Below are 22840 nucleotides of genomic sequence, written 5' to 3'. Positions count from 1 at the left end.
AGTTGTTTCTTTCGTCTACGACCACACCACAGGGAACGTACCGGTTCTCGTCCGATCACCGAAGTCAAGTCCTGTTGGGCGGCGTCAGTACCTGGCTGGGTGACCACCTGGGAATACGCCGTGTTGTAGACTTTTGGACCCATTTTGGGACTGGACTCTTCAGAGAAGATTTCCATACGCCTCCACATCATTGATCCCTCTGTTTTCAAAATGTTGTCTTTTTTTTTTGGAATTATTTTTCCAGCAAGTTGACAGCATATTAGAAGATTTTCTTGTTTGATTACAGCACTGCAACACTGAGCAGCACACTGGAGGCAATCTCTTGAATGTGGCTTTGATGACTGACCATTGGAGAATCGCCCTTTTGTGATTTGAAGTCTTAGCTGGCTTTGGAATCTCTGGGTTAAGTAGCCGAGACGTAATTGGAAATTCATCACAACAGCAATTAAAGGCCTTCCTTCTAAGAGACTTAAAAGAGAGTCCAAGCAATTGGGCAAGGTTTGAGTTGTTTCTTTCGTCTACGACCACACCACAGGGAACGTACCGGTTCTCGTCCGATCACCGAAGTCAAGTCCTGTTGGGCGGCGTCAGTACCTGGCTGGGTGACCACCTGGGAATACGCCGTGTTGTAGACTTTTGGACCCATTTTGGGACTGGACTCTTCAGAGAAGATTTCCATACGCCTCCACATCATTGATCCCTCTGTTTTCAAAATGTTGTCTTTTTTTTTTTGGAATTATTTTTCCAGCAAGTTGACAGCATATTAGAAGATTTTCTTGTTTGATTACAGCACTGCAACACTGAGCAGCACACTGGAGGCAATCTCTTGAATGTGGCTTTGATGACTGACCATTGGAGAATCGCCCTTTTGTGATTTGAAGTCTTAGCTGGCTTTGGAATCTCTGGGTTAAGTAGCCGAGACGTAATTGGAAATTCATCACAACAGCAATTAAAGGCCTTCCTTCTAAGAGACTTAAAAGAGAGTCCAAGCAATTGGGCAAGGTTTGAGTTGTTTCTTTCGTCTACGACCACACCACAGGGAACGTACCGGTTCTCGTCCGATCACCGAAGTCAAGTCCTGTTGGGCGGCGTCAGTACCTGGCTGGGTGACCACCTGGGAATACGCCGTGTTGTAGACTTTTGGACCCATTTTGGGACTGGACTCTTCAGAGAAGATTTCCATACGCCTCCACATCATTGATCCCTCTGTTTTCAAAATGTTGTCTTTTTTTTTTTGGAATTATTTTTCCAGCAAGTTGACAGCATATTAGAAGATTTTCTTGTTTGATTACAGCACTGCAACACTGAGCAGCACACTGGAGGCAATCTCTTGAATGTGGCTTTGATGACTGACCATTGGAGAATCGCCCTTTTGTGATTTGAAGTCTTAGCTGGCTTTGGAATCTCTGGGTTAAGTAGCCGAGACGTAATTGGAAATTCATCACAACAGCAATTAAAGGCCTTCCTTCTAAGAGACTTAAAAGAGAGTCCAAGCAATTGGGCAAGGTTTGAGTTGTTTCTTTCGTCTACGACCACACCACAGGGAACGTACCGGTTCTCGTCCGATCACCGAAGTCAAGTCCTGTTGGGCGGCGTCAGTACCTGGCTGGGTGACCACCTGGGAATACGCCGTGTTGTAGACTTTTGGACCCATTTTGGGACTGGACTCTTCAGAGAAGATTTCCATACGCCTCCACATCATTGATCCCTCTGTTTTCAAAATGTTGTCTTTTTTTTTTTGGAATTATTTTTCCAGCAAGTTGACAGCATATTAGAAGATTTTCTTGTTTGATTACAGCACTGCAACACTGAGCAGCACACTGGAGGCAATCTCTTGAATGTGGCTTTGATGACTGACCATTGGAGAATCGCCCTTTTGTGATTTGAAGTCTTAGCTGGCTTTGGAATCTCTGGGTTAAGTAGCCGAGACGTAATTGGAAATTCATGACAACAGCAATTAAAGGCCTTCCTTCTAAGAGACTTAAAAGAGAGTCCAAGCAATTGGGCAAGGTTTGAGTTGTTTCTTTCGTCTACGACCACACCACAGGGAACGTACCGGTTCTCGTCCGATCACCGAAGTCAAGTCCTGTTGGGCGGCGTCAGTACCTGGCTGGGTGACCACCTGGGAATACGCCGTGTTGTAGACTTTTGGACCCATTTTGGGACTGGACTCTTCAGAGAAGATTTCCATACGCCTCCACATCATTGATCCCTCTGTTTTCAAAATGTTGTCTTTTTTTTTTTGGAATTATTTTTCCAGCAAGTTGACAGCATATTAGAAGATTTTCTTGTTTGATTACAGCACTGCAACACTGAGCAGCACACTGGAGGCAATCTCTTGAATGTGGCTTTGATGACTGACCATTGGAGAATCGCCCTTTTGTGATTTGAAGTCTTAGCTGGCTTTGGAATCTCTGGGTTAAGTAGCCGAGACGTAATTGGAAATTCATGACAACAGCAATTAAAGGCCTTCCTTCTAAGAGACTTAAAAGAGAGTCCAAGCAATTGGGCAAGGTTTGAGTTGTTTCTTTCGTCTACGACCACACCACAGGGAACGTACCGGTTCTCGTCCGATCACCGAAGTCAAGTCCTGTTGGGCGGCGTCAGTACCTGGCTGGGTGACCACCTGGGAATACGCCGTGTTGTAGACTTTTGGAGCCATTTTGGGACTGGACTCTTCAGAGAAGATTTCCATACGCCTCCACATCATTGATCCCTCTGTTTTCAAAATGTTGTCTTTTTTTTTTTGGAATTATTTTTCCAGCAAGTTGACAGCATATTAGAAGATTTTCTTGTTTGATTACAGCACTGCAACACTGAGCAGCACACTGGAGGCAATCTCTTGAATGTGGCTTTGATGACTGACCATTGGAGAATCGCCCTTTTGTGATTTGAAGTCTTAGCTGGCTTTGGAATCTCTGGGTTAAGTAGCCGAGACGTAATTGGAAATTCATCACAACAGCAATTAAAGGCCTTCCTTCTAAGAGACTTAAAAGAGAGTCCAAGCAATTGGGCAAGGTTTGAGTTGTTTCTTTCGTCTACGACCACACCACAGGGAACGTACCGGTTCTCGTCCGATCACCGAAGTCAAGTCCTGTTGGGCGGCGTCAGTACCTGGCTGGGTGACCACCTGGGAATACGCCGTGTTGTAGACTTTTGGACCCATTTTGGGACTGGACTCTTCAGAGAAGATTTCCATACGCCTCCACATCATTGATCCCTCTGTTTTCAAAATGTTGTCTTTTTTTTTTGGAATTATTTTTCCAGCAAGTTGACAGCATATTAGAAGATTTTCTTGTTTGATTACAGCACTGCAACACTGAGCAGCACACTGGAGGCAATCTCTTGAATGTGGCTTTGATGACTGACCATTGGAGAATCGCCCTTTTGTGATTTGAAGTCTTAGCTGGCTTTGGAATCTCTGGGTTAAGTAGCCGAGACGTAATTGGAAATTCATCACAACAGCAATTAAAGGCCTTCCTTCTAAGAGACTTAAAAGAGAGTCCAAGCAATTGGGCAAGGTTTGAGTTGTTTCTTTCGTCTACGACCACACCACAGGGAACGTACCGGTTCTCGTCCGATCACCGAAGTCAAGTCCTGTTGGGCGGCGTCAGTACCTGGCTGGGTGACCACCTGGGAATACGCCGTGTTGTAGACTTTTGGACCCATTTTGGGACTGGACTCTTCAGAGAAGATTTCCATACGCCTCCACATCATTGATCCCTCTGTTTTCAAAATGTTGTCTTTTTTTTTTTGGAATTATTTTTCCAGCAAGTTGACAGCATATTAGAAGATTTTCTTGTTTGATTACAGCACTGCAACACTGAGCAGCACACTGGAGGCAATCTCTTGAATGTGGCTTTGATGACTGACCATTGGAGAATCGCCCTTTTGTGATTTGAAGTCTTAGCTGGCTTTGGAATCTCTGGGTTAAGTAGCCGAGACGTAATTGGAAATTCATCACAACAGCAATTAAAGGCCTTCCTTCTAAGAGACTTAAAAGAGAGTCCAAGCAATTGGGCAAGGTTTGAGTTGTTTCTTTCGTCTACGACCACACCACAGGGAACGTACCGGTTCTCGTCCGATCACCGAAGTCAAGTCCTGTTGGGCGGCGTCAGTACCTGGCTGGGTGACCACCTGGGAATACGCCGTGTTGTAGACTTTTGGACCCATTTTGGGACTGGACTCTTCAGAGAAGATTTCCATACGCCTCCACATCATTGATCCCTCTGTTTTCAAAATGTTGTCTTTTTTTTTTTGGAATTATTTTTCCAGCAAGTTGACAGCATATTAGAAGATTTTCTTGTTTGATTACAGCACTGCAACACTGAGCAGCACACTGGAGGCAATCTCTTGAATGTGGCTTTGATGACTGACCATTGGAGAATCGCCCTTTTGTGATTTGAAGTCTTAGCTGGCTTTGGAATCTCTGGGTTAAGTAGCCGAGACGTAATTGGAAATTCATCACAACAGCAATTAAAGGCCTTCCTTCTAAGAGACTTAAAAGAGAGTCCAAGCAATTGGGCAAGGTTTGAGTTGTTTCTTTCGTCTACGACCACACCACAGGGAACGTACCGGTTCTCGTCCGATCACCGAAGTCAAGTCCTGTTGGGCGGCGTCAGTACCTGGCTGGGTGACCACCTGGGAATACGCCGTGTTGTAGACTTTTGGACCCATTTTGGGACTGGACTCTTCAGAGAAGATTTCCATACGCCTCCACATCATTGATCCCTCTGTTTTCAAAATGTTGTCTTTTTTTTTTTGGAATTATTTTTCCAGCAAGTTGACAGCATATTAGAAGATTTTCTTGTTTGATTACAGCACTGCAACACTGAGCAGCACACTGGAGGCAATCTCTTGAATGTGGCTTTGATGACTGACCATTGGAGAATCGCCCTTTTGTGATTTGAAGTCTTAGCTGGCTTTGGAATCTCTGGGTTAAGTAGCCGAGACGTAATTGGAAATTCATCACAACAGCAATTAAAGGCCTTCCTTCTAAGAGACTTAAAAGAGAGTCCAAGCAATTGGGCAAGGTTTGAGTTGTTTCTTTCGTCTACGACCACACCACAGGGAACGTACCGGTTCTCGTCCGATCACCGAAGTCAAGTCCTGTTGGGCGGCGTCAGTACCTGGCTGGGTGACCACCTGGGAATACGCCGTGTTGTAGACTTTTGGACCCATTTTGGGACTGGACTCTTCAGAGAAGATTTCCATACGCCTCCACATCATTGATCCCTCTGTTTTCAAAATGTTGTCTTTTTTTTTTTGGAATTATTTTTCCAGCAAGTTGACAGCATATTAGAAGATTTTCTTGTTTGATTACAGCACTGCAACACTGAGCAGCACACTGGAGGCAATCTCTTGAATGTGGCTTTGATGACTGACCATTGGAGAATCGCCCTTTTGTGATTTGAAGTCTTAGCTGGCTTTGGAATCTCTGGGTTAAGTAGCCGAGACGTAATTGGAAATTCATCACAACAGCAATTAAAGGCCTTCCTTCTAAGAGACTTAAAAGAGAGTCCAAGCAATTGGGCAAGGTTTGAGTTGTTTCTTTCGTCTACGACCACACCACAGGGAACGTACCGGTTCTCGTCCGATCACCGAAGTCAAGTCCTGTTGGGCGGCGTCAGTACCTGGCTGGGTGACCACCTGGGAATACGCCGTGTTGTAGACTTTTGGACCCATTTTGGGACTGGACTCTTCAGAGAAGATTTCCATACGCCTCCACATCATTGATCCCTCTGTTTTCAAAATGTTGTCTTTTTTTTTTTGGAATTATTTTTCCAGCAAGTTGACAGCATATTAGAAGATTTTCTTGTTTGATTACAGCACTGCAACACTGAGCAGCACACTGGAGGCAATCTCTTGAATGTGGCTTTGATGACTGACCATTGGAGAATCGCCCTTTTGTGATTTGAAGTCTTAGCTGGCTTTGGAATCTCTGGGTTAAGTAGCCGAGACGTAATTGGAAATTCATCACAACAGCAATTAAAGGCCTTCCTTCTAAGAGACTTAAAAGAGAGTCCAAGCAATTGGGCAAGGTTTGAGTTGTTTCTTTCGTCTACGACCACACCACAGGGAACGTACCGGTTCTCGTCCGATCACCGAAGTCAAGTCCTGTTGGGCGGCGTCAGTACCTGGCTGGGTGACCACCTGGGAATACGCCGTGTTGTAGACTTTTGGACCCATTTTGGGACTGGACTCTTCAGAGAAGATTTCCATACGCCTCCACATCATTGATCCCTCTGTTTTCAAAATGTTGTCTTTTTTTTTTTGGAATTATTTTTCCAGCAAGTTGACAGCATATTAGAAGATTTTCTTGTTTGATTACAGCACTGCAACACTGAGCAGCACACTGGAGGCAATCTCTTGAATGTGGCTTTGATGACTGACCATTGGAGAATCGCCCTTTTGTGATTTGAAGTCTTAGCTGGCTTTGGAATCTCTGGGTTAAGTAGCCGAGACGTAATTGGAAATTCATCACAACAGCAATTAAAGGCCTTCCTTCTAAGAGACTTAAAAGAGAGTCCAAGCAATTGGGCAAGGTTTGAGTTGTTTCTTTCGTCTACGACCACACCACAGGGAACGTACCGGTTCTCGTCCGATCACCGAAGTCAAGTCCTGTTGGGCGGCGTCAGTACCTGGCTGGGTGACCACCTGGGAATACGCCGTGTTGTAGACTTTTGGACCCATTTTGGGACTGGACTCTTCAGAGAAGATTTCCATACGCCTCCACATCATTGATCCCTCTGTTTTCAAAATGTTGTCTTTTTTTTTTTGGAATTATTTTTCCAGCAAGTTGACAGCATATTAGAAGATTTTCTTGTTTGATTACAGCACTGCAACACTGAGCAGCACACTGGAGGCAATCTCTTGAATGTGGCTTTGATGACTGACCATTGGAGAATCGCCCTTTTGTGATTTGAAGTCTTAGCTGGCTTTGGAATCTCTGGGTTAAGTAGCCGAGACGTAATTGGAAATTCATGACAACAGCAATTAAAGGCCTTCCTTCTAAGAGACTTAAAAGAGAGTCCAAGCAATTGGGCAAGGTTTGAGTTGTTTCTTTCGTCTACGACCACACCACAGGGAACGTACCGGTTCTCGTCCGATCACCGAAGTCAAGTCCTGTTGGGCGGCGTCAGTACCTGGCTGGGTGACCACCTGGGAATACGCCGTGTTGTAGACTTTTGGACCCATTTTGGGACTGGACTCTTCAGAGAAGATTTCCATACGCCTCCACATCATTGATCCCTCTGTTTTCAAAATGTTGTCTTTTTTTTTTTGGAATTATTTTTCCAGCAAGTTGACAGCATATTAGAAGATTTTCTTGTTTGATTACAGCACTGCAACACTGAGCAGCACACTGGAGGCAATCTCTTGAATGTGGCTTTGATGACTGACCATTGGAGAATCGCCCTTTTGTGATTTGAAGTCTTAGCTGGCTTTGGAATCTCTGGGTTAAGTAGCCGAGACGTAATTGGAAATTCATGACAACAGCAATTAAAGGCCTTCCTTCTAAGAGACTTAAAAGAGAGTCCAAGCAATTGGGCAAGGTTTGAGTTGTTTCTTTCGTCTACGACCACACCACAGGGAACGTACCGGTTCTCGTCCGATCACCGAAGTCAAGTCCTGTTGGGCGGCGTCAGTACCTGGCTGGGTGACCACCTGGGAATACGCCGTGTTGTAGACTTTTGGACCCATTTTGGGACTGGACTCTTCAGAGAAGATTTCCATACGCCTCCACATCATTGATCCCTCTGTTTTCAAAATGTTGTCTTTTTTTTTTTGGAATTATTTTTCCAGCAAGTTGACAGCATATTAGAAGATTTTCTTGTTTGATTACAGCACTGCAACACTGAGCAGCACACTGGAGGCAATCTCTTGAATGTGGCTTTGATGACTGACCATTGGAGAATCGCCCTTTTGTGATTTGAAGTCTTAGCTGGCTTTGGAATCTCTGGGTTAAGTAGCCGAGACGTAATTGGAAATTCATCACAACAGCAATTAAAGGCCTTCCTTCTAAGAGACTTAAAAGAGAGTCCAAGCAATTGGGCAAGGTTTGAGTTGTTTCTTTCGTCTACGACCACACCACAGGGAACGTACCGGTTCTCGTCCGATCACCGAAGTCAAGTCCTGTTGGGCGGCGTCAGTACCTGGCTGGGTGACCACCTGGGAATACGCCGTGTTGTAGACTTTTGGACCCATTTTGGGACTGGACTCTTCAGAGAAGATTTCCATACGCCTCCACATCATTGATCCCTCTGTTTTCAAAATGTTGTCTTTTTTTTTTTGGAATTATTTTTCCAGCAAGTTGACAGCATATTAGAAGATTTTCTTGTTTGATTACAGCACTGCAACACTGAGCAGCACACTGGAGGCAATCTCTTGAATGTGGCTTTGATGACTGACCATTGGAGAATCGCCCTTTTGTGATTTGAAGTCTTAGCTGGCTTTGGAATCTCTGGGTTAAGTAGCCGAGACGTAATTGGAAATTCATCACAACAGCAATTAAAGGCCTTCCTTCTAAGAGACTTAAAAGAGAGTCCAAGCAATTGGGCAAGGTTTGAGTTGTTTCTTTCGTCTACGACCACACCACAGGGAACGTACCGGTTCTCGTCCGATCACCGAAGTCAAGTCCTGTTGGGCGGCGTCAGTACCTGGCTGGGTGACCACCTGGGAATACGCCGTGTTGTAGACTTTTGGACCCATTTTGGGACTGGACTCTTCAGAGAAGATTTCCATACGCCTCCACATCATTGATCCCTCTGTTTTCAAAATGTTGTCTTTTTTTTTTTGGAATTATTTTTCCAGCAAGTTGACAGCATATTAGAAGATTTTCTTGTTTGATTACAGCACTGCAACACTGAGCAGCACACTGGAGGCAATCTCTTGAATGTGGCTTTGATGACTGACCATTGGAGAATCGCCCTTTTGTGATTTGAAGTCTTAGCTGGCTTTGGAATCTCTGGGTTAAGTAGCCGAGACGTAATTGGAAATTCATCACAACAGCAATTAAAGGCCTTCCTTCTAAGAGACTTAAAAGAGAGTCCAAGCAATTGGGCAAGGTTTGAGTTGTTTCTTTCGTCTACGACCACACCACAGGGAACGTACCGGTTCTCGTCCGATCACCGAAGTCAAGTCCTGTTGGGCGGCGTCAGTACCTGGCTGGGTGACCACCTGGGAATACGCCGTGTTGTAGACTTTTGGACCCATTTTGGGACTGGACTCTTCAGAGAAGATTTCCATACGCCTCCACATCATTGATCCCTCTGTTTTCAAAATGTTGTCTTTTTTTTTTGGAATTATTTTTCCAGCAAGTTGACAGCATATTAGAAGATTTTCTTGTTTGATTACAGCACTGCAACACTGAGCAGCACACTGGAGGCAATCTCTTGAATGTGGCTTTGATGACTGACCATTGGAGAATCGCCCTTTTGTGATTTGAAGTCTTAGCTGGCTTTGGAATCTCTGGGTTAAGTAGCCGAGACGTAATTGGAAATTCATCACAACAGCAATTAAAGGCCTTCCTTCTAAGAGACTTAAAAGAGAGTCCAAGCAATTGGGCAAGGTTTGAGTTGTTTCTTTCGTCTACGACCACACCACAGGGAACGTACCGGTTCTCGTCCGATCACCGAAGTCAAGTCCTGTTGGGCGGCGTCAGTACCTGGCTGGGTGACCACCTGGGAATACGCCGTGTTGTAGACTTTTGGACCCATTTTGGGACTGGACTCTTCAGAGAAGATTTCCATACGCCTCCACATCATTGATCCCTCTGTTTTCAAAATGTTGTCTTTTTTTTTTTGGAATTATTTTTCCAGCAAGTTGACAGCATATTAGAAGATTTTCTTGTTTGATTACAGCACTGCAACACTGAGCAGCACACTGGAGGCAATCTCTTGAATGTGGCTTTGATGACTGACCATTGGAGAATCGCCCTTTTGTGATTTGAAGTCTTAGCTGGCTTTGGAATCTCTGGGTTGAGTAGCCGAGACGTAATTGGAAATTCATCACAACAGCAATTAAAGGCCTTCCTTCTAAGAGACTTAAAAGAGAGTCCAAGCAATTGGGCAAGGTTTGAGTTGTTTCTTTCGTCTACGACCACACCACAGGGAACGTACCGGTTCTCGTCCGATCACCGAAGTCAAGTCCTGTTGGGCGGCGTCAGTACCTGGCTGGGTGACCACCTGGGAATACGCCGTGTTGTAGACTTTTGGACCCATTTTGGGACTGGACTCTTCAGAGAAGATTTCCATACGCCTCCACATCATTGATCCCTCTGTTTTCAAAATGTTGTCTTTTTTTTTTTGGAATTATTTTTCCAGCAAGTTGACAGCATATTAGAAGATTTTCTTGTTTGATTACAGCACTGCAACACTGAGCAGCACACTGGAGGCAATCTCTTGAATGTGGCTTTGATGACTGACCATTGGAGAATCGCCCTTTTGTGATTTGAAGTCTTAGCTGGCTTTGGAATCTCTGGGTTAAGTAGCCGAGACGTAATTGGAAATTCATCACAACAGCAATTAAAGGCCTTCCTTCTAAGAGACTTAAAAGAGAGTCCAAGCAATTGGGCAAGGTTTGAGTTGTTTCTTTCGTCTACGACCACACCACAGGGAACGTACCGGTTCTCGTCCGATCACCGAAGTCAAGTCCTGTTGGGCGGCGTCAGTACCTGGCTGGGTGACCACCTGGGAATACGCCGTGTTGTAGACTTTTGGACCCATTTTGGGACTGGACTCTTCAGAGAAGATTTCCATACGCCTCCACATCATTGATCCCTCTGTTTTCAAAATGTTGTCTTTTTTTTTTTGGAATTATTTTTCCAGCAAGTTGACAGCATATTAGAAGATTTTCTTGTTTGATTACAGCACTGCAACACTGAGCAGCACACTGGAGGCAATCTCTTGAATGTGGCTTTGATGACTGACCATTGGAGAATCGCCCTTTTGTGATTTGAAGTCTTAGCTGGCTTTGGAATCTCTGGGTTAAGTAGCCGAGACGTAATTGGAAATTCATCACAACAGCAATTAAAGGCCTTCCTTCTAAGAGACTTAAAAGAGAGTCCAAGCAATTGGGCAAGGTTTGAGTTGTTTCTTTCGTCTACGACCACACCACAGGGAACGTACCGGTTCTCGTCCGATCACCGAAGTCAAGTCCTGTTGGGCGGCGTCAGTACCTGGCTGGGTGACCACCTGGGAATACGCCGTGTTGTAGACTTTTGGACCCATTTTGGGACTGGACTCTTCAGAGAAGATTTCCATACGCCTCCACATCATTGATCCCTCTGTTTTCAAAATGTTGTCTTTTTTTTTTTGGAATTATTTTTCCAGCAAGTTGACAGCATATTAGAAGATTTTCTTGTTTGATTACAGCACTGCAACACTGAGCAGCACACTGGAGGCAATCTCTTGAATGTGGCTTTGATGACTGACCATTGGAGAATCGCCCTTTTGTGATTTGAAGTCTTAGCTGGCTTTGGAATCTCTGGGTTAAGTAGCCGAGACGTAATTGGAAATTCATCACAACAGCAATTAAAGGCCTTCCTTCTAAGAGACTTAAAAGAGAGTCCAAGCAATTGGGCAAGGTTTGAGTTGTTTCTTTCGTCTACGACCACACCACAGGGAACGTACCGGTTCTCGTCCGATCACCGAAGTCAAGTCCTGTTGGGCGGCGTCAGTACCTGGCTGGGTGACCACCTGGGAATACGCCGTGTTGTAGACTTTTGGACCCATTTTGGGACTGGACTCTTCAGAGAAGATTTCCATACGCCTCCACATCATTGATCCCTCTGTTTTCAAAATGTTGTCTTTTTTTTTTTGGAATTATTTTTCCAGCAAGTTGACAGCATATTAGAAGATTTTCTTGTTTGATTACAGCACTGCAACACTGAGCAGCACACTGGAGGCAATCTCTTGAATGTGGCTTTGATGACTGACCATTGGAGAATCGCCCTTTTGTGATTTGAAGTCTTAGCTGGCTTTGGAATCTCTGGGTTAAGTAGCCGAGACGTAATTGGAAATTCATCACAACAGCAATTAAAGGCCTTCCTTCTAAGAGACTTAAAAGAGAGTCCAAGCAATTGGGCAAGGTTTGAGTTGTTTCTTTCGTCTACGACCACACCACAGGGAACGTACCGGTTCTCGTCCGATCACCGAAGTCAAGTCCTGTTGGGCGGCGTCAGTACCTGGCTGGGTGACCACCTGGGAATACGCCGTGTTGTAGACTTTTGGACCCATTTTGGGACTGGACTCTTCAGAGAAGATTTCCATACGCCTCCACATCATTGATCCCTCTGTTTTCAAAATGTTGTCTTTTTTTTTTTGGAATTATTTTTCCAGCAAGTTGACAGCATATTAGAAGATTTTCTTGTTTGATTACAGCACTGCAACACTGAGCAGCACACTGGAGGCAATCTCTTGAATGTGGCTTTGATGACTGACCATTGGAGAATCGCCCTTTTGTGATTTGAAGTCTTAGCTGGCTTTGGAATCTCTGGGTTAAGTAGCCGAGACGTAATTGGAAATTCATCACAACAGCAATTAAAGGCCTTCCTTCTAAGAGACTTAAAAGAGAGTCCAAGCAATTGGGCAAGGTTTGAGTTGTTTCTTTCGTCTACGACCACACCACAGGGAACGTACCGGTTCTCGTCCGATCACCGAAGTCAAGTCCTGTTGGGCGGCGTCAGTACCTGGCTGGGTGACCACCTGGGAATACGCCGTGTTGTAGACTTTTGGACCCATTTTGGGACTGGACTCTTCAGAGAAGATTTCCATACGCCTCCACATCATTGATCCCTCTGTTTTCAAAATGTTGTCTTTTTTTTTTTGGAATTATTTTTCCAGCAAGTTGACAGCATATTAGAAGATTTTCTTGTTTGATTACAGCACTGCAACACTGAGCAGCACACTGGAGGCAATCTCTTGAATGTGGCTTTGATGACTGACCATTGGAGAATCGCCCTTTTGTGATTTGAAGTCTTAGCTGGCTTTGGAATCTCTGGGTTAAGTAGCCGAGACGTAATTGGAAATTCATCACAACAGCAATTAAAGGCCTTCCTTCTAAGAGACTTAAAAGAGAGTCCAAGCAATTGGGCAAGGTTTGAGTTGTTTCTTTCGTCTACGACCACACCACAGGGAACGTACCGGTTCTCGTCCGATCACCGAAGTCAAGTCCTGTTGGGCGGCGTCAGTACCTGGCTGGGTGACCACCTGGGAATACGCCGTGTTGTAGACTTTTGGACCCATTTTGGGACTGGACTCTTCAGAGAAGATTTCCATACGCCTCCACATCATTGATCCCTCTGTTTTCAAAATGTTGTCTTTTTTTTTTTGGAATTATTTTTCCAGCAAGTTGACAGCATATTAGAAGATTTTCTTGTTTGATTACAGCACTGCAACACTGAGCAGCACACTGGAGGCAATCTCTTGAATGTGGCTTTGATGACTGACCATTGGAGAATCGCCCTTTTGTGATTTGAAGTCTTAGCTGGCTTTGGAATCTCTGGGTTAAGTAGCCGAGACGTAATTGGAAATTCATCACAACAGCAATTAAAGGCCTTCCTTCTAAGAGACTTAAAAGAGAGTCCAAGCAATTGGGCAAGGTTTGAGTTGTTTCTTTCGTCTACGACCACACCACAGGGAACGTACCGGTTCTCGTCCGATCACCGAAGTCAAGTCCTGTTGGGCGGCGTCAGTACCTGGCTGGGTGACCACCTGGGAATACGCCGTGTTGTAGACTTTTGGACCCATTTTGGGACTGGACTCTTCAGAGAAGATTTCCATACGCCTCCACATCATTGATCCCTCTGTTTTCAAAATGTTGTCTTTTTTTTTTTGGAATTATTTTTCCAGCAAGTTGACAGCATATTAGAAGATTTTCTTGTTTGATTACAGCACTGCAACACTGAGCAGCACACTGGAGGCAATCTCTTGAATGTGGCTTTGATGACTGACCATTGGAGAATCGCCCTTTTGTGATTTGAAGTCTTAGCTGGCTTTGGAATCTCTGGGTTAAGTAGCCGAGACGTAATTGGAAATTCATCACAACAGCAATTAAAGGCCTTCCTTCTAAGAGACTTAAAAGAGAGTCCAAGCAATTGGGCAAGGTTTGAGTTGTTTCTTTCGTCTACGACCACACCACAGGGAACGTACCGGTTCTCGTCCGATCACCGAAGTCAAGTCCTGTTGGGCGGCGTCAGTACCTGGCTGGGTGACCACCTGGGAATACGCCGTGTTGTAGACTTTTGGACCCATTTTGGGACTGGACTCTTCAGAGAAGATTTCCATACGCCTCCACATCATTGATCCCTCTGTTTTCAAAATGTTGTCTTTTTTTTTTTGGAATTATTTTTCCAGCAAGTTGACAGCATATTAGAAGATTTTCTTGTTTGATTACAGCACTGCAACACTGAGCAGCACACTGGAGGCAATCTCTTGAATGTGGCTTTGATGACTGACCATTGGAGAATCGCCCTTTTGTGATTTGAAGTCTTAGCTGGCTTTGGAATCTCTGGGTTAAGTAGCCGAGACGTAATTGGAAATTCATCACAACAGCAATTAAAGGCCTTCCTTCTAAGAGACTTAAAAGAGAGTCCAAGCAATTGGGCAAGGTTTGAGTTGTTTCTTTCGTCTACGACCACACCACAGGGAACGTACCGGTTCTCGTCCGATCACCGAAGTCAAGTCCTGTTGGGCGGCGTCAGTACCTGGCTGGGTGACCACCTGGGAATACGCCGTGTTGTAGACTTTTGGACCCATTTTGGGACTGGACTCTTCAGAGAAGATTTCCATACGCCTCCACATCATTGATCCCTCTGTTTTCAAAATGTTGTCTTTTTTTTTTTGGAATTATTTTTCCAGCAAGTTGACAGCATATTAGAAGATTTTCTTGTTTGATTACAGCACTGCAACACTGAGCAGCACACTGGAGGCAATCTCTTGAATGTGGCTTTGATGACTGACCATTGGAGAATCGCCCTTTTGTGATTTGAAGTCTTAGCTGGCTTTGGAATCTCTGGGTTAAGTAGCCGAGACGTAATTGGAAATTCATCACAACAGCAATTAAAGGCCTTCCTTCTAAGAGACTTAAAAGAGAGTCCAAGCAATTGGGCAAGGTTTGAGTTGTTTCTTTCGTCTACGACCACACCACAGGGAACGTACCGGTTCTCGTCCGATCACCGAAGTCAAGTCCTGTTGGGCGGCGTCAGTACCTGGCTGGGTGACCACCTGGGAATACGCCGTGTTGTAGACTTTTGGACCCATTTTGGGACTGGACTCTTCAGAGAAGATTTCCATACGCCTCCACATCATTGATCCCTCTGTTTTCAAAATGTTGTCTTTTTTTTTTTGGAATTATTTTTCCAGCAAGTTGACAGCATATTAGAAGATTTTCTTGTTTGATTACAGCACTGCAACACTGAGCAGCACACTGGAGGCAATCTCTTGAATGTGGCTTTGATGACTGACCATTGGAGAATCGCCCTTTTGTGATTTGAAGTCTTAGCTGGCTTTGGAATCTCTGGGTTAAGTAGCCGAGACGTAATTGGAAATTCATCACAACAGCAATTAAAGGCCTTCCTTCTAAGAGACTTAAAAGAGAGTCCAAGCAATTGGGCAAGGTTTGAGTTGTTTCTTTCGTCTACGACCACACCACAGGGAACGTACCGGTTCTCGTCCGATCACCGAAGTCAAGTCCTGTTGGGCGGCGTCAGTACCTGGCTGGGTGACCACCTGGGAATACGCCGTGTTGTAGACTTTTGGACCCATTTTGGGACTGGACTCTTCAGAGAAGATTTCCATACGCCTCCACATCATTGATCCCTCTGTTTTCAAAATGTTGTCTTTTTTTTTTTGGAATTATTTTTCCAGCAAGTTGACAGCATATTAGAAGATTTTCTTGTTTGATTACAGCACTGCAACACTGAGCAGCACACTGGAGGCAATCTCTTGAATGTGGCTTTGATGACTGACCATTGGAGAATCGCCCTTTTGTGATTTGAAGTCTTAGCTGGCTTTGGAATCTCTGGGTTAAGTAGCCGAGACGTAATTGGAAATTCATCACAACAGCAATTAAAGGCCTTCCTTCTAAGAGACTTAAAAGAGAGTCCAAGCAATTGGGCAAGGTTTGAGTTGTTTCTTTCGTCTACGACCACACCACAGGGAACGTACCGGTTCTCGTCCGATCACCGAAGTCAAGTCCTGTTGGGCGGCGTCAGTACCTGGCTGGGTGACCACCTGGGAATACGCCGTGTTGTAGACTTTTGGACCCATTTTGGGACTGGACTCTTCAGAGAAGATTTCCATACGCCTCCACATCATTGATCCCTCTGTTTTCAAAATGTTGTCTTTTTTTTTTTGGAATTATTTTTCCAGCAAGTTGACAGCATATTAGAAGATTTTCTTGTTTGATTACAGCACTGCAACACTGAGCAGCACACTGGAGGCAATCTCTTGAATGTGGCTTTGATGACTGACCATTGGAGAATCGCCCTTTTGTGATTTGAAGTCTTAGCTGGCTTTGGAATCTCTGGGTTAAGTAGCCGAGACGTAATTGGAAATTCATCACAACAGCAATTAAAGGCCTTCCTTCTAAGAGACTTAAAAGAGAGTCCAAGCAATTGGGCAAGGTTTGAGTTGTTTCTTTCGTCTACGACCACACCACAGGGAACGTACCGGTTCTCGTCCGATCACCGAAGTCAAGTCCTGTTGGGCGGCGTCAGTACCTGGCTGGGTGACCACCTGGGAATACGCCGTGTTGTAGACTTTTGGACCCATTTTGGGACTGGACTCTTCAGAGAAGATTTCCATACGCCTCCACATCATTGATCCCTCTGTTTTCAAAATGTTGTCTTTTTTTTTTTGGAATTATTTTTCCAGCAAGTTGACAGCATATTAGAAGATTTTCTTGTTTGATTACAGCACTGCAACACTGAGCAGCACACTGGAGGCAATCTCTTGAATGTGGCTTTGATGACTGACCATTGGAGAATCGCCCTTTTGTGATTTGAAGTCTTAGCTGGCTTTGGAATCTCTGGGTTAAGTAGCCGAGACGTAATTGGAAATTCATCACAACAGCAATTAAAGGCCTTCCTTCTAAGAGACTTAAAAGAGAGTCCAAGCAATTGGGCAAGGTTTGAGTTGTTTCTTTCGTCTACGACCACACCACAGGGAACGTACCGGTTCTCGTCCGATCACCGAAGTCAAGTCCTGTTGGGCGGCGTCAGTACCTGGCTGGGTGACCACCTGGGAATACGCCGTGTTGTAGACTTTTGGACCCATTTTGGGACTGGACTCTTCAGAGAAGATTTCCATACGCCTCCACATCATTGATCCCTCTGTTTTCAAAATGTTGTCTTTTTTTTTTTGGAATTATTTTTCCAGCAAGTTGACAGCATATTAGAAGATTTTCTTGTTTGATTACAGCACTGCAACACTGAGCAGCACACTGGAGGCAATCTCTTGAATGTGGCTTTGATGACTGACCATTGGAGAATCGCCCTTTTGTGATTTGAAGTCTTAGCTGGCTTTGGAATCTCTGGGTTAAGTAGCCGAGACGTAATTGGAAATTCATCACAACAGCAATTAAAGGCCTTCCTTCTAAGAGACTTAAAAGAGAGTCCAAGCAATTGGGCAAGGTTTGAGTTGTTTCTTTCGTCTACGACCACACCACAGGGAACGTACCGGTTCTCGTCCGATCACCGAAGTCAAGTCCTGTTGGGCGGCGTCAGTACCTGGCTGGGTGACCACCTGGGAATACGCCGTGTTGTAGACTTTTGGACCCATTTTGGGACTGGACTCTTCAGAGAAGATTTCCATACGCCTCCACATCATTGATCCCTCTGTTTTCAAAATGTTGTCTTTTTTTTTTTGGAATTATTTTTCCAGCAAGTTGACAGCATATTAGAAGATTTTCTTGTTTGATTACAGCACTGCAACACTGAGCAGCACACTGGAGGCAATCTCTTGAATGTGGCTTTGATGACTGACCATTGGAGAATCGCCCTTTTGTGATTTGAAGTCTTAGCTGGCTTTGGAATCTCTGGGTTAAGTAGCCGAGACGTAATTGGAAATTCATCACAACAGCAATTAAAGGCCTTCCTTCTAAGAGACTTAAAAGAGAGTCCAAGCAATTGGGCAAGGTTTGAGTTGTTTCTTTCGTCTACGACCACACCACAGGGAACGTACCGGTTCTCGTCCGATCACCGAAGTCAAGTCCTGTTGGGCGGCGTCAGTACCTGGCTGGGTGACCACCTGGGAATACGCCGTGTTGTAGACTTTTGGACCCATTTTGGGACTGGACTCTTCAGAGAAGATTTCCATACGCCTCCACATCATTGATCCCTCTGTTTTCAAAATGTTGTCTTTTTTTTTTTGGAATTATTTTTCCAGCAAGTTGACAGCATATTAGAAGATTTTCTTGTTTGATTACAGCACTGCAACACTGAGCAGCACACTGGAGGCAATCTCTTGAATGTGGCTTTGATGACTGACCATTGGAGAATCGCCCTTTTGTGATTTGAAGTCTTAGCTGGCTTTGGAATCTCTGGGTTAAGTAGCCGAGACGTAATTGGAAATTCATCACAACAGCAATTAAAGGCCTTCCTTCTAAGAGACTTAAAAGAGAGTCCAAGCAATTGGGCAAGGTTTGAGTTGTTTCTTTCGTCTACGACCACACCACAGGGAACGTACCGGTTCTCGTCCGATCACCGAAGTCAAGTCCTGTTGGGCGGCGTCAGTACCTGGCTGGGTGACCACCTGGGAATACGCCGTGTTGTAGACTTTTGGACCCATTTTGGGACTGGACTCTTCAGAGAAGATTTCCATACGCCTCCACATCATTGATCCCTCTGTTTTCAAAATGTTGTCTTTTTTTTTTTGGAATTATTTTTCCAGCAAGTTGACAGCATATTAGAAGATTTTCTTGTTTGATTACAGCACTGCAACACTGAGCAGCACACTGGAGGCAATCTCTTGAATGTGGCTTTGATGACTGACCATTGGAGAATCGCCCTTTTGTGATTTGAAGTCTTAGCTGGCTTTGGAATCTCTGGGTTAAGTAGCCGAGACGTAATTGGAAATTCATCACAACAGCAATTAAAGGCCTTCCTTCTAAGAGACTTAAAAGAGAGTCCAAGCAATTGGGCAAGGTTTGAGTTGTTTCTTTCGTCTACGACCACACCACAGGGAACGTACCGGTTCTCGTCCGATCACCGAAGTCAAGTCCTGTTGGGCGGCGTCAGTACCTGGCTGGGTGACCACCTGGGAATACGCCGTGTTGTAGACTTTTGGACCCATTTTGGGACTGGACTCTTCAGAGAAGATTTCCATACGCCTCCACATCATTGATCCCTCTGTTTTCAAAATGTTGTCTTTTTTTTTTTGGAATTATTTTTCCAGCAAGTTGACAGCATATTAGAAGATTTTCTTGTTTGATTACAGCACTGCAACACTGAGCAGCACACTGGAGGCAATCTCTTGAATGTGGCTTTGATGACTGACCATTGGAGAATCGCCCTTTTGTGATTTGAAGTCTTAGCTGGCTTTGGAATCTCTGGGTTAAGTAGCCGAGACGTAATTGGAAATTCATCACAACAGCAATTAAAGGCCTTCCTTCTAAGAGACTTAAAAGAGAGTCCAAGCAATTGGGCAAGGTTTGAGTTGTTTCTTTCGTCTACGACCACACCACAGGGAACGTACCGGTTCTCGTCCGATCACCGAAGTCAAGTCCTGTTGGGCGGCGTCAGTACCTGGCTGGGTGACCACCTGGGAATACGCCGTGTTGTAGACTTTTGGACCCATTTTGGGACTGGACTCTTCAGAGAAGATTTCCATACGCCTCCACATCATTGATCCCTCTGTTTTCAAAATGTTGTCTTTTTTTTTTTGGAATTATTTTTCCAGCAAGTTGACAGCATATTAGAAGATTTTCTTGTTTGATTACAGCACTGCAACACTGAGCAGCACACTGGAGGCAATCTCTTGAATGTGGCTTTGATGACTGACCATTGGAGAATCGCCCTTTTGTGATTTGAAGTCTTAGCTGGCTTTGGAATCTCTGGGTTAAGTAGCCGAGACGTAATTGGAAATTCATCACAACAGCAATTAAAGGCCTTCCTTCTAAGAGACTTAAAAGAGAGTCCAAGCAATTGGGCAAGGTTTGAGTTGTTTCTTTCGTCTACGACCACACCACAGGGAACGTACCGGTTCTCGTCCGATCACCGAAGTCAAGTCCTGTTGGGCGGCGTCAGTACCTGGCTGGGTGACCACCTGGGAATACGCCGTGTTGTAGACTTTTGGACCCATTTTGGGACTGGACTCTTCAGAGAAGATTTCCATACGCCTCCACATCATTGATCCCTCTGTTTTCAAAATGTTGTCTTTTTTTTTTTGGAATTATTTTTCCAGCAAGTTGACAGCATATTAGAAGATTTTCTTGTTTGATTACAGCACTGCAACACTGAGCAGCACACTGGAGGCAATCTCTTGAATGTGGCTTTGATGACTGACCATTGGAGAATCGCCCTTTTGTGATTTGAAGTCTTAGCTGGCTTTGGAATCTCTGGGTTAAGTAGCCGAGACGTAATTGGAAATTCATCACAACAGCAATTAAAGGCCTTCCTTCTAAGAGACTTAAAAGAGAGTCCAAGCAATTGGGCAAGGTTTGAGTTGTTTCTTTCGTCTACGACCACACCACAGGGAACGTACCGGTTCTCGTCCGATCACCGAAGTCAAGTCCTGTTGGGCGGCGTCAGTACCTGGCTGGGTGACCACCTGGGAATACGCCGTGTTGTAGACTTTTGGACCCATTTTGGGACTGGACTCTTCAGAGAAGATTTCCATACGCCTCCACATCATTGATCCCTCTGTTTTCAAAATGTTGTCTTTTTTTTTTTGGAATTATTTTTCCAGCAAGTTGACAGCATATTAGAAGATTTTCTTGTTTGATTACAGCACTGCAACACTGAGCAGCACACTGGAGGCAATCTCTTGAATGTGGCTTTGATGACTGACCATTGGAGAATCGCCCTTTTGTGATTTGAAGTCTTAGCTGGCTTTGGAATCTCTGGGTTAAGTAGCCGAGACGTAATTGGAAATTCATCACAACAGCAATTAAAGGCCTTCCTTCTAAGAGACTTAAAAGAGAGTCCAAGCAATTGGGCAAGGTTTGAGTTGTTTCTTTCGTCTACGACCACACCACAGGGAACGTACCGGTTCTCGTCCGATCACCGAAGTCAAGTCCTGTTGGGCGGCGTCAGTACCTGGCTGGGTGACCACCTGGGAATACGCCGTGTTGTAGACTTTTGGACCCATTTTGGGACTGGACTCTTCAGAGAAGATTTCCATACGCCTCCACATCATTGATCCCTCTGTTTTCAAAATGTTGTCTTTTTTTTTTTTGGAATTATTTTTCCAGCAAGTTGACAGCATATTAGAAGATTTTCTTGTTTGATTACAGCACTGCAACACTGAGCAGCACACTGGAGGCAATCTCTTGAATGTGGCTTTGATGACTGACCATTGGAGAATCGCCCTTTTGTGATTTGAAGTCTTAGCTGGCTTTGGAATCTCTGGGTTAAGTAGCCGAGACGTAATTGGAAATTCATCACAACAGCAATTAAAGGCCTTCCTTCTAAGAGACTTAAAAGAGAGTCCAAGCAATTGGGCAAGGTTTGAGTTGTTTCTTTCGTCTACGACCACACCACAGGGAACGTACCGGTTCTCGTCCGATCACCGAAGTCAAGTCCTGTTGGGCGGCGTCAGTACCTGGCTGGGTGACCACCTGGGAATACGCCGTGTTGTAGACTTTTGGACCCATTTTGGGACTGGACTCTTCAGAGAAGATTTCCATACGCCTCCACATCATTGATCCCTCTGTTTTCAAAATGTTGTCTTTTTTTTTTTGGAATTATTTTTCCAGCAAGTTGACAGCATATTAGAAGATTTTCTTGTTTGATTACAGCACTGCAACACTGAGCAGCACACTGGAGGCAATCTCTTGAATGTGGCTTTGATGACTGACCATTGGAGAATCGCCCTTTTGTGATTTGAAGTCTTAGCTGGCTTTGGAATCTCTGGGTTAAGTAGCCGAGACGTAATTGGAAATTCATCACAACAGCAATTAAAGGCCTTCCTTCTAAGAGACTTAAAAGAGAGTCCAAGCAATTGGGCAAGGTTTGAGTTGTTTCTTTCGTCTACGACCACACCACAGGGAACGTACCGGTTCTCGTCCGATCACCGAAGTCAAGTCCTGTTGGGCGGCGTCAGTACCTGGCTGGGTGACCACCTGGGAATACGCCGTGTTGTAGACTTTTGGACCCATTTTGGGACTGGACTCTTCAGAGAAGATTTCCATACGCCTCCACATCATTGATCCCTCTGTTTTCAAAATGTTGTCTTTTTTTTTTTTGGAATTATTTTTCCAGCAAGTTGACAGCATATTAGAAGATTTTCTTGTTTGATTACAGCACTGCAACACTGAGCAGCACACTGGAGGCAATCTCTTGAATGTGGCTTTGATGACTGACCATTGGAGAATCGCCCTTTTGTGATTTGAAGTCTTAGCTGGCTTTGGAATCTCTGGGTTAAGTAGCCGAGACGTAATTGGAAATTCATCACAACAGCAATTAAAGGCCTTCCTTCTAAGAGACTTAAAAGAGAGTCCAAGCAATTGGGCAAGGTTTGAGTTGTTTCTTTCGTCTACGACCACACCACAGGGAACGTACCGGTTCTCGTCCGATCACCGAAGTCAAGTCCTGTTGGGCGGCGTCAGTACCTGGCTGGGTGACCACCTGGGAATACGCCGTGTTGTAGACTTTTGGACCCATTTTGGGACTGGACTCTTC

The 22840-nt window shown here is 44.7% G+C and overlaps 46 non-coding genes across 46 annotated transcripts; all 46 read left to right on the top strand.

Moving 5' to 3' along the window:
- Window positions 1-13: 13 nt before the first annotated feature.
- Window positions 14-132, top strand: LOC145471099 (5S ribosomal RNA). The gene has a single exon (XR_014042691.1). It is a non-coding gene; the product is annotated as a 5S ribosomal RNA (ribosomal RNA).
- A 384-nt stretch (window positions 133-516) lies between these two features.
- LOC145471097 (5S ribosomal RNA) lies at window positions 517-635 on the top strand. Its single transcript, XR_014042689.1, has one exon. It is a non-coding gene; the product is annotated as a 5S ribosomal RNA (ribosomal RNA).
- Window positions 636-1020: 385 nt separating this feature from the next.
- LOC145471096 (5S ribosomal RNA) lies at window positions 1021-1139 on the top strand. Its single transcript, XR_014042688.1, has one exon. It is a non-coding gene; the product is annotated as a 5S ribosomal RNA (ribosomal RNA).
- A 385-nt stretch (window positions 1140-1524) lies between these two features.
- Window positions 1525-1643, top strand: LOC145471095 (5S ribosomal RNA). Its single transcript, XR_014042687.1, has one exon. It is a non-coding gene; the product is annotated as a 5S ribosomal RNA (ribosomal RNA).
- A 385-nt stretch (window positions 1644-2028) lies between these two features.
- LOC145471094 (5S ribosomal RNA) lies at window positions 2029-2147 on the top strand. The gene has a single exon (XR_014042686.1). It is a non-coding gene; the product is annotated as a 5S ribosomal RNA (ribosomal RNA).
- Window positions 2148-2532: 385 nt separating this feature from the next.
- Window positions 2533-2651, top strand: LOC145471093 (5S ribosomal RNA). The gene has a single exon (XR_014042685.1). It is a non-coding gene; the product is annotated as a 5S ribosomal RNA (ribosomal RNA).
- A 385-nt stretch (window positions 2652-3036) lies between these two features.
- LOC145471092 (5S ribosomal RNA) lies at window positions 3037-3155 on the top strand. Its single transcript, XR_014042684.1, has one exon. It is a non-coding gene; the product is annotated as a 5S ribosomal RNA (ribosomal RNA).
- Window positions 3156-3539: 384 nt separating this feature from the next.
- LOC145471091 (5S ribosomal RNA) lies at window positions 3540-3658 on the top strand. Its single transcript, XR_014042683.1, has one exon. It is a non-coding gene; the product is annotated as a 5S ribosomal RNA (ribosomal RNA).
- A 385-nt stretch (window positions 3659-4043) lies between these two features.
- LOC145471090 (5S ribosomal RNA) lies at window positions 4044-4162 on the top strand. Its single transcript, XR_014042682.1, has one exon. It is a non-coding gene; the product is annotated as a 5S ribosomal RNA (ribosomal RNA).
- A 385-nt stretch (window positions 4163-4547) lies between these two features.
- Window positions 4548-4666, top strand: LOC145471089 (5S ribosomal RNA). The gene has a single exon (XR_014042681.1). It is a non-coding gene; the product is annotated as a 5S ribosomal RNA (ribosomal RNA).
- A 385-nt stretch (window positions 4667-5051) lies between these two features.
- Window positions 5052-5170, top strand: LOC145471088 (5S ribosomal RNA). The gene has a single exon (XR_014042680.1). It is a non-coding gene; the product is annotated as a 5S ribosomal RNA (ribosomal RNA).
- Window positions 5171-5555: 385 nt separating this feature from the next.
- Window positions 5556-5674, top strand: LOC145471086 (5S ribosomal RNA). The gene has a single exon (XR_014042678.1). It is a non-coding gene; the product is annotated as a 5S ribosomal RNA (ribosomal RNA).
- Window positions 5675-6059: 385 nt separating this feature from the next.
- LOC145471084 (5S ribosomal RNA) lies at window positions 6060-6178 on the top strand. The gene has a single exon (XR_014042677.1). It is a non-coding gene; the product is annotated as a 5S ribosomal RNA (ribosomal RNA).
- A 385-nt stretch (window positions 6179-6563) lies between these two features.
- On the top strand, window positions 6564-6682 carry LOC145471083 (5S ribosomal RNA). The gene has a single exon (XR_014042676.1). It is a non-coding gene; the product is annotated as a 5S ribosomal RNA (ribosomal RNA).
- A 385-nt stretch (window positions 6683-7067) lies between these two features.
- Window positions 7068-7186, top strand: LOC145471082 (5S ribosomal RNA). The gene has a single exon (XR_014042675.1). It is a non-coding gene; the product is annotated as a 5S ribosomal RNA (ribosomal RNA).
- Window positions 7187-7571: 385 nt separating this feature from the next.
- Window positions 7572-7690, top strand: LOC145471081 (5S ribosomal RNA). Its single transcript, XR_014042674.1, has one exon. It is a non-coding gene; the product is annotated as a 5S ribosomal RNA (ribosomal RNA).
- A 385-nt stretch (window positions 7691-8075) lies between these two features.
- On the top strand, window positions 8076-8194 carry LOC145471080 (5S ribosomal RNA). Its single transcript, XR_014042673.1, has one exon. It is a non-coding gene; the product is annotated as a 5S ribosomal RNA (ribosomal RNA).
- Window positions 8195-8579: 385 nt separating this feature from the next.
- On the top strand, window positions 8580-8698 carry LOC145471079 (5S ribosomal RNA). The gene has a single exon (XR_014042672.1). It is a non-coding gene; the product is annotated as a 5S ribosomal RNA (ribosomal RNA).
- Window positions 8699-9083: 385 nt separating this feature from the next.
- Window positions 9084-9202, top strand: LOC145471078 (5S ribosomal RNA). Its single transcript, XR_014042671.1, has one exon. It is a non-coding gene; the product is annotated as a 5S ribosomal RNA (ribosomal RNA).
- A 384-nt stretch (window positions 9203-9586) lies between these two features.
- On the top strand, window positions 9587-9705 carry LOC145471077 (5S ribosomal RNA). The gene has a single exon (XR_014042670.1). It is a non-coding gene; the product is annotated as a 5S ribosomal RNA (ribosomal RNA).
- A 385-nt stretch (window positions 9706-10090) lies between these two features.
- Window positions 10091-10209, top strand: LOC145471076 (5S ribosomal RNA). Its single transcript, XR_014042669.1, has one exon. It is a non-coding gene; the product is annotated as a 5S ribosomal RNA (ribosomal RNA).
- A 385-nt stretch (window positions 10210-10594) lies between these two features.
- On the top strand, window positions 10595-10713 carry LOC145471074 (5S ribosomal RNA). Its single transcript, XR_014042667.1, has one exon. It is a non-coding gene; the product is annotated as a 5S ribosomal RNA (ribosomal RNA).
- Window positions 10714-11098: 385 nt separating this feature from the next.
- Window positions 11099-11217, top strand: LOC145471073 (5S ribosomal RNA). Its single transcript, XR_014042666.1, has one exon. It is a non-coding gene; the product is annotated as a 5S ribosomal RNA (ribosomal RNA).
- A 385-nt stretch (window positions 11218-11602) lies between these two features.
- LOC145471072 (5S ribosomal RNA) lies at window positions 11603-11721 on the top strand. The gene has a single exon (XR_014042665.1). It is a non-coding gene; the product is annotated as a 5S ribosomal RNA (ribosomal RNA).
- A 385-nt stretch (window positions 11722-12106) lies between these two features.
- Window positions 12107-12225, top strand: LOC145471071 (5S ribosomal RNA). The gene has a single exon (XR_014042664.1). It is a non-coding gene; the product is annotated as a 5S ribosomal RNA (ribosomal RNA).
- A 385-nt stretch (window positions 12226-12610) lies between these two features.
- LOC145471070 (5S ribosomal RNA) lies at window positions 12611-12729 on the top strand. The gene has a single exon (XR_014042663.1). It is a non-coding gene; the product is annotated as a 5S ribosomal RNA (ribosomal RNA).
- Window positions 12730-13114: 385 nt separating this feature from the next.
- Window positions 13115-13233, top strand: LOC145471068 (5S ribosomal RNA). The gene has a single exon (XR_014042662.1). It is a non-coding gene; the product is annotated as a 5S ribosomal RNA (ribosomal RNA).
- A 385-nt stretch (window positions 13234-13618) lies between these two features.
- Window positions 13619-13737, top strand: LOC145471067 (5S ribosomal RNA). The gene has a single exon (XR_014042661.1). It is a non-coding gene; the product is annotated as a 5S ribosomal RNA (ribosomal RNA).
- A 385-nt stretch (window positions 13738-14122) lies between these two features.
- Window positions 14123-14241, top strand: LOC145471066 (5S ribosomal RNA). The gene has a single exon (XR_014042660.1). It is a non-coding gene; the product is annotated as a 5S ribosomal RNA (ribosomal RNA).
- A 385-nt stretch (window positions 14242-14626) lies between these two features.
- On the top strand, window positions 14627-14745 carry LOC145471065 (5S ribosomal RNA). The gene has a single exon (XR_014042659.1). It is a non-coding gene; the product is annotated as a 5S ribosomal RNA (ribosomal RNA).
- A 385-nt stretch (window positions 14746-15130) lies between these two features.
- On the top strand, window positions 15131-15249 carry LOC145471064 (5S ribosomal RNA). The gene has a single exon (XR_014042658.1). It is a non-coding gene; the product is annotated as a 5S ribosomal RNA (ribosomal RNA).
- Window positions 15250-15634: 385 nt separating this feature from the next.
- LOC145471062 (5S ribosomal RNA) lies at window positions 15635-15753 on the top strand. Its single transcript, XR_014042656.1, has one exon. It is a non-coding gene; the product is annotated as a 5S ribosomal RNA (ribosomal RNA).
- A 385-nt stretch (window positions 15754-16138) lies between these two features.
- LOC145471061 (5S ribosomal RNA) lies at window positions 16139-16257 on the top strand. The gene has a single exon (XR_014042655.1). It is a non-coding gene; the product is annotated as a 5S ribosomal RNA (ribosomal RNA).
- Window positions 16258-16642: 385 nt separating this feature from the next.
- Window positions 16643-16761, top strand: LOC145471060 (5S ribosomal RNA). The gene has a single exon (XR_014042654.1). It is a non-coding gene; the product is annotated as a 5S ribosomal RNA (ribosomal RNA).
- Window positions 16762-17146: 385 nt separating this feature from the next.
- On the top strand, window positions 17147-17265 carry LOC145471059 (5S ribosomal RNA). Its single transcript, XR_014042653.1, has one exon. It is a non-coding gene; the product is annotated as a 5S ribosomal RNA (ribosomal RNA).
- Window positions 17266-17650: 385 nt separating this feature from the next.
- On the top strand, window positions 17651-17769 carry LOC145471058 (5S ribosomal RNA). The gene has a single exon (XR_014042652.1). It is a non-coding gene; the product is annotated as a 5S ribosomal RNA (ribosomal RNA).
- A 385-nt stretch (window positions 17770-18154) lies between these two features.
- Window positions 18155-18273, top strand: LOC145471057 (5S ribosomal RNA). Its single transcript, XR_014042651.1, has one exon. It is a non-coding gene; the product is annotated as a 5S ribosomal RNA (ribosomal RNA).
- Window positions 18274-18658: 385 nt separating this feature from the next.
- On the top strand, window positions 18659-18777 carry LOC145471056 (5S ribosomal RNA). Its single transcript, XR_014042650.1, has one exon. It is a non-coding gene; the product is annotated as a 5S ribosomal RNA (ribosomal RNA).
- A 385-nt stretch (window positions 18778-19162) lies between these two features.
- On the top strand, window positions 19163-19281 carry LOC145471055 (5S ribosomal RNA). Its single transcript, XR_014042649.1, has one exon. It is a non-coding gene; the product is annotated as a 5S ribosomal RNA (ribosomal RNA).
- Window positions 19282-19666: 385 nt separating this feature from the next.
- LOC145471054 (5S ribosomal RNA) lies at window positions 19667-19785 on the top strand. The gene has a single exon (XR_014042648.1). It is a non-coding gene; the product is annotated as a 5S ribosomal RNA (ribosomal RNA).
- A 385-nt stretch (window positions 19786-20170) lies between these two features.
- Window positions 20171-20289, top strand: LOC145471049 (5S ribosomal RNA). Its single transcript, XR_014042644.1, has one exon. It is a non-coding gene; the product is annotated as a 5S ribosomal RNA (ribosomal RNA).
- A 385-nt stretch (window positions 20290-20674) lies between these two features.
- On the top strand, window positions 20675-20793 carry LOC145471098 (5S ribosomal RNA). The gene has a single exon (XR_014042690.1). It is a non-coding gene; the product is annotated as a 5S ribosomal RNA (ribosomal RNA).
- Window positions 20794-21178: 385 nt separating this feature from the next.
- LOC145471087 (5S ribosomal RNA) lies at window positions 21179-21297 on the top strand. Its single transcript, XR_014042679.1, has one exon. It is a non-coding gene; the product is annotated as a 5S ribosomal RNA (ribosomal RNA).
- Window positions 21298-21683: 386 nt separating this feature from the next.
- On the top strand, window positions 21684-21802 carry LOC145471075 (5S ribosomal RNA). Its single transcript, XR_014042668.1, has one exon. It is a non-coding gene; the product is annotated as a 5S ribosomal RNA (ribosomal RNA).
- Window positions 21803-22187: 385 nt separating this feature from the next.
- On the top strand, window positions 22188-22306 carry LOC145471063 (5S ribosomal RNA). The gene has a single exon (XR_014042657.1). It is a non-coding gene; the product is annotated as a 5S ribosomal RNA (ribosomal RNA).
- A 386-nt stretch (window positions 22307-22692) lies between these two features.
- Window positions 22693-22811, top strand: LOC145471043 (5S ribosomal RNA). The gene has a single exon (XR_014042638.1). It is a non-coding gene; the product is annotated as a 5S ribosomal RNA (ribosomal RNA).
- The last annotated feature ends 29 nt before the right edge of the window (window positions 22812-22840 follow it).

Source organism: Orbicella franksi, unplaced genomic scaffold (assembly GCF_964199315.1).
Source record: "Orbicella franksi unplaced genomic scaffold, jaOrbFran1.1 SCAFFOLD_326, whole genome shotgun sequence".
Taxonomy (NCBI): Eukaryota; Metazoa; Cnidaria; class Anthozoa; order Scleractinia; family Merulinidae; genus Orbicella; species Orbicella franksi.
Note: the sequence above shows the minus strand (reverse complement) of the source record. Positions and strands in the feature narration are given on the sequence as shown.